Source organism: Dendrobates tinctorius, unplaced genomic scaffold (genome assembly GCF_039654945.1).
Source record: "Dendrobates tinctorius isolate UK_male_01 unplaced genomic scaffold, ASM3965494v1 ptg000017l, whole genome shotgun sequence".
NCBI lineage: Eukaryota > Metazoa > Chordata > Amphibia > Anura > Dendrobatidae > Dendrobates > Dendrobates tinctorius.
In genome coordinates this window covers 428695-434757 of record NW_027361685.1, presented here as the reverse complement: position 1 = coordinate 434757, position 6063 = coordinate 428695, and positions in this window count along the sequence as shown.

Here is a 6063-nt window from a genome sequence, read left to right as displayed (position 1 = left end):
ATAGGGGGGTATAATGCTCCCCCATAGGGGTATAATGCTCCCCCATAATGTAATGCGATAGGTAGAGTTGAGCAAAACGGGTCTGTCAAGTTCATAAGTCACCGACTTTTGCTAAAGTCGGGTATCATGAAATGAAATACGATCATAGCGTGAGGTCGGCCATGAGGTCGGCGACCAGAGCGCCAAAGTCGCATTTCAAATGATGCTTCCAGCGCCCTTTTTCAGCCAATGATGGAGGACGCACACTGTGGGCAATGCGATGACATGGGAATCGGTCACCACCATCTTTGAGAAGGGCATGCAAGTGATTGGCTTGCTTTGTGTGGCGTCACAGGGGCTATAAAAGGGCGTGCACGCCGACCGCCATCTTACTTCTGCCGATCTTAGCATAGGGAGGGAGAGGTGGCTGATTCTGAATAAGGGAGAGCATTAGGCAGGGAAGAAGAACCCAAAAACTGCTTCCGCTGTTAGCGATTTCCAATTACAACACAACACTTTGTGTGCAGTGACAGGGGAGGCTCTATTTTTGTGCATCAGCTCTGTTGGTTATTAGGCTGCCTTATAAGGCTCCCTGATAGCTGCATTGTTGTTTGCACACTGCTGTGCAAACTGCTTTTTTAAAAGCAAAAATACTTTTCTTCCTCTTTTCTGCACAGTTACCAAGCGTTCATTTTTCCACACTTTTGTGTGCAGCAGTCCTGCTTATTAGGCTGCCTGCCGCCCTACTTGGACTGAGAGCATCAATGTCAGCCTCCTAACATCTCTAGGGAGATTCAAATTCTCCCCAGTACTATATACACCTTGTACTTTGTCATACACCATCCAATTTCAGCCTGTTAAATTGAGGTGTAATCTATAGTGGGCCTGAGATAATGGTTCAGCCTCCTAAAATCTGTAGGGAGATTCAAATTCTCCCCAATACTATATACACCTTGTACTTTGTCATACATCATCCAATTTCAGCCTGTTACATTGAGGTGTAATCCATAGTGGGTCTGAGATAATAGATCAGCCTCCTAAAATCTGTAGGGAGATTCACATTCTCCCCAATACTATATACACCTTGTACTTTGTCATACATCATCCAATTTCAGCCTGTTACATTGAGGTGTAATCTATAATGGGCCTGAGATAATAGTTCAGCCTCCTAAAATCTCTAGGGAGATTCAAATTCTCCCCAGTACTATATACACCTTGTACTTTGTCATACACCATCCAATTTCAGCCTGTTAAATTGAGGTGTAATCTATAGTGGGCCTGAGATAATAGTTCAGCCTCCTAAAATCTGTAGGGAGATTCAAATTCTCCCTCATACTATATACACCTTATACTTTGTCATACACCATCCAATTTCAGCCTGTTAAATTGAGGTGTAATCTATAGTGGGCCTGAGATAATAGATCAGCCTCCTAAAATCTGTAGGGAGATTCAAATTCTCACCCATACTATATACACCTTATACTTTGTCATACACCATCCAATTTCAGCCTGTTAAATTGAGGTGTAATCTATAGTGGGCCTGAGATAATAGTTCAGCCTCCTAAAATCTCTAGGGAGATTCAAATTCTCCCCAATACTATATACACCTTGTACTTTGTCATACACCATCCAATTTCAGCCTGTTAAATTGAGGTGTAATCTATAGTGGGCCTGAGATAATAGATCAGCCTCCTAAAATCTGTAGGGAGATTCAAATTCTCACCCATACTATATACACCTTATACTTTGTCATACACCATCCAATTTCAGCCTGTTAAATTGAGGTGTAATCTATAGTGGGCCTGAGATAATAGTTCAGCCTCCTAAAATCTCTAGGGAGATTCAAATTCTCCCCAATACTATATACACCTTGTACTTTGTCATACACCATCCAATTTCAGCCTGTTAAATTGAGGTGTAATCTATAGTGGGCCTGAGATAATAGTTCAGCCTCCTAAAATCTGTAGGGAGATTCAAATTCTCACCCATACTATATACACCTTATACTTTGTCATACACCATCCAATTTCAGCCTGTTAAATTGAGGTGTAATCTATAGTGGGCCTGAGATAATAGTTCAGCCTCCTAAAATCTGTAGGGAGATTCAAATTCTCCCCAATACTATATAAACCTTGTACCTTGTTTTACAGTACCATGTAGCTGGTGGTATTTTGGGTACATTTTCCCAAAAATGAGCAAGTATGGTGGAAGAGGCCGTGAACGTGGGCGGGGGTTGCCAGCTGGTACTGATGGTGGTGGTGGTGCTGCATCTGCTGGTAGTGGCAAAAGCACAATAGCACCTAAGGCAGGAGGTGTTGAGCCTGCGTCATCGTCTGGCTCCACAAGGCCTCAAAAGCTCCCTTTTCTGGGAGTAGGTAAACCGCTTTTAAAGCCGGAGCTTCAGGAACAAGTTTTGGCTTACATTGCTGACACAGCCTCCAGCTTTATCGCCTCCTCTTCTGAAGTTTCAAAAAATAAAAGCACTGAGTCGTCAGTGGAGGCTCCTGGTCAGGAACAACACCTCTCCTTGTGTCCTTCACCCCTACCAAAAGTGAAGGATGCGGCAGGCCACACTACAGATTTCTCCATGGAGCTCTTTTCACATACCATGCCTGGGTTATCAAGTCAAATCGTGAATTCCCCAGTCCAAGATGAATCTGACACGGAGTGCACTGATGCACAGCCACTGCTAGATTTTTCTGCTGGTACATTCACTCAGAGCACTACATTGTCCTCGCAGTGTACTGAGCCAGAATCTGATCCTGATGAGACTCAGGTGCCCCTTCCTGCATACTATACCACCTTACACGGTGACACAGAGGAAGGTGCACATAAAATTGAAGAGGAGGTGATGGATGACCCATTTGTTGACCCAGATTTTGCATCCATTGGGGGAGGAAGGTGCCGCTGCCAATAGCTCAGAAGAGGAGGAAGAGGATCCGCAGCAGGCATCGACATCGCAACAGCTGTTATCTGGCAGGCCCGTAGCAGTCCAAAAATGGGTTACAAAAACCAAAAGAGTTGCAGGACAGCTTGGCCAGACGGTCAAATTAGCACAGCGTACAAGGCTTCACAATGTCTTCCACAGTAGGAAGAGTGAAGTGTGGCACTTTTTTGAACAAAATCCTAATGATCAGGCAAAGGTTATCTGTAAGAAGTGCGCAAAGACCTTTAGCCGAGGGAAAAATTTGAGAAATTTGAATACCAGTTGCATGCTTAAGCACTTAACCACCATGCACTTGCAAGCGTGGACGGACTACCAAACCTCACGTACCACATGTGCTCCAAATGAAGGTAGTCAGCAACGCTACATCGCTTCCCCCACTGTAAGCCCACCGGTTAGCACACCACCAGCAGCAAATGTTGAGGTGTCATCGCAAGGCCAAAGCAGTCGGAATCACAATGTTATTGCTACGAAAGACTGAATCTAGGCCATCAGCAAGACCACCAACACCATCACCATCACCAACCCTCTCTCAGTCCGCCATGTCCACCGCTAGTTCCACAATATGCAGCTCTCAAGTCCAGCTCACCCTACCAGAGACTCTGAGTAGGACAAGAAAGTACTCATCCTCTCATCCGCGTACACTGTGTTTGAACACCCACATTGTCAAACTAATCTCGTTAGAGATGATGCCCTACCAGTTGGTTGAAAGTGAAGCTTTCCGCGAGCTCATGGCCTACGCAGTACCACGCTATGACCTACCCAGTCAACATTTCTTTTCTCGAAAAGCCATCCCAGCCCTCCACCTGCATGTGAAAGACCGCATTGTCCATGCACTCAAGCAATCAGTGAGTGGAAAGGTGCACCTCACAACAGATGCATGGTCCAGTAGGCATGGCCAGGGTCATTACGTGTCCATCACTGCGCACTAGGTTAATGTGGGGGATGCAGGGTCCACAGGGGACAGCGGCGGTGTGACAGTGCTGCCTAGCTCACGGTACAGAAAACAGTTGTCTGTAGGCGTTCGACCCTCCTCCAGAAGCGAAAGGTCATCCACAGAGCGCAGTTGCACGAGCACTCCATCCGCAGCTGCCAGTGTTGCACCCGAGGTGTCCCACTATCGAGCAGCTAGTGGTAAGCGTCAGCAGGCTGTGTTGAAGATGATGTGTTTGGGCGACAACAGACACACCGCGGAGGTACTGGCCGACTACTTGCAGCGACAAACTTAGTCATGGCTGGGCAGTGTACATCTTGAGGCAGGCAAGGTAGTTAGTGATAACGGCCGGAATTTTGTGGCAGCCATAGCCCTTTCAAAACTCAGACACATACCTTGCCTGGCTCACACCTTGAACCTGGTGGTGCAGTGCTTCCTCAATAATTATCCGGAGTTAACAGCCCTGCTCCATAAGGTGCGAAGACTGTGCTCGCACATCCGCCGGTCGCCCGTACACTCCAGTCGTATGCAGAAGCTGCAGCGATTGCTCCACCTTCCCAAGCACCGCTTAATTATCGACGTTACAACAAGGTGGAACTCCACCCTGCACATGGTTGAGAGGCTGTGCGAACAGAGGCAGGCTGTAATGCATTTGTGGGAGGATACACGGGCAGGCAGTTTGAGGGCAGACATGGAGTTGTCTGATGTGCAGTGGTCGAAGCTGAAAGACCTCTGTAAAGTCCTTCAGTGTTTTGAGAAATGCACATGGCTGGTAAGCGCAGACGACGCCATCATAAGCATGAGCATCCCACTTATGCGTCTGCTCATGCAAACTTTGACGCACATTAAGGAGCAGGCATCTGCAGCCGAGGAGGAAGAGGAAGAGGAGGTGGGAAGCCTTGATGACAGTCAGCCATTGTCTGCTCAGGGAACTCTCCTGGAAGAGGTGGAGGAAGAAGAGTAGGAGGACGAGGATGATGGGGATGATTATTTAGGGGAGGAGGATGCTTCTCAGGGGGCAAGAGAAAATATTGGCATGGCAAGGTCAGGTACAGGGTTTGTGCGTGACTGGGAGGAAGTGGATTTGCCAGAAAGTGCTCCTCCACCCAGCACTCGCAGTGCATCATTGACACCTGGAACATTGGCCCACATGTGTGATTATGTCTTGCAGATCCTAAAAAGGGTCCCCTGCATTGCCAAAATGATGAACGATGACGACTACTGGTTGGCCAGCATCCTGGATCCGCGCTATAAAGCCAAATTCCAAAACATCATGCCACAGGAGAACATAGAGCTAATATTGGCTAACAAGCAACTCTGGTAAACCGTTTGTTTAAGGCATTCCCAGCACACAGCAGCGGTGATGGTTCTCACACGAGCCGTAGGGTGCAACATGGAAGAGGTGTTCGTGGTGCACACATCCGAAGTGGCGTGGGAGACAGGGGTTTCATGACCATGTTGTGGACTTGTTTTTCAAGTTTCGCTCACACGACTGATAATACTGCATCGATTGAAAGTGACAGGAGACAGCAGTTGTCATCTATGGTTACAAACTACTTCTCCCGTATCGATGCTCTCCCTCACAGGTCATTCCCCTTTGACTATTGGGCCTGTAAACTGGACACCTGGCCTGAATTGGCACAATATGCCTTACTGGAGCTCGCTTGCCCTGCTGCTAGTGTGCTATCCGAAAGAGTCTTCAGTGCTGCTGGATCAATCCTGACAGAAAAAAGGACCCGTCTGTCGACCCAAAATGTTGATGATCTAACCTTCATTAAAATGAACCATGCATGGGTTTCAAAGGATTTTGTCCCACTTTCCCCTGCTGACCCATAGTTTGCCAGAAAAATGGCTCGCTTTTGTCTTCCTCTTCCTCGGACTTCTCCAATTCCTCCATTTGCAGCTGCTGAATGTCTAACATCAACATATGCCATTTTTTCCACCTCCCTAACTGGGCTGCCTCCCCCCACAGGGCCGGAGTCACCACCTGGCGCACGCACCCGTGCGAGTGCCGTTGCCCTGGACAGGTGGGTGGGCACACTCTTGGGCGATGGCACTGGCACAGGGTCCCTCATAGTACAATCAAGTGTTTCTGATGGTGGGGGTGCACACCCGCCGTCAGACACACCGGCATACTATGAGGGGCCCTGTGCCAGTACCGCCGCCCACGAGTGGGCCCCCCCTGCTGGCTCAGGGCCCCAGCACT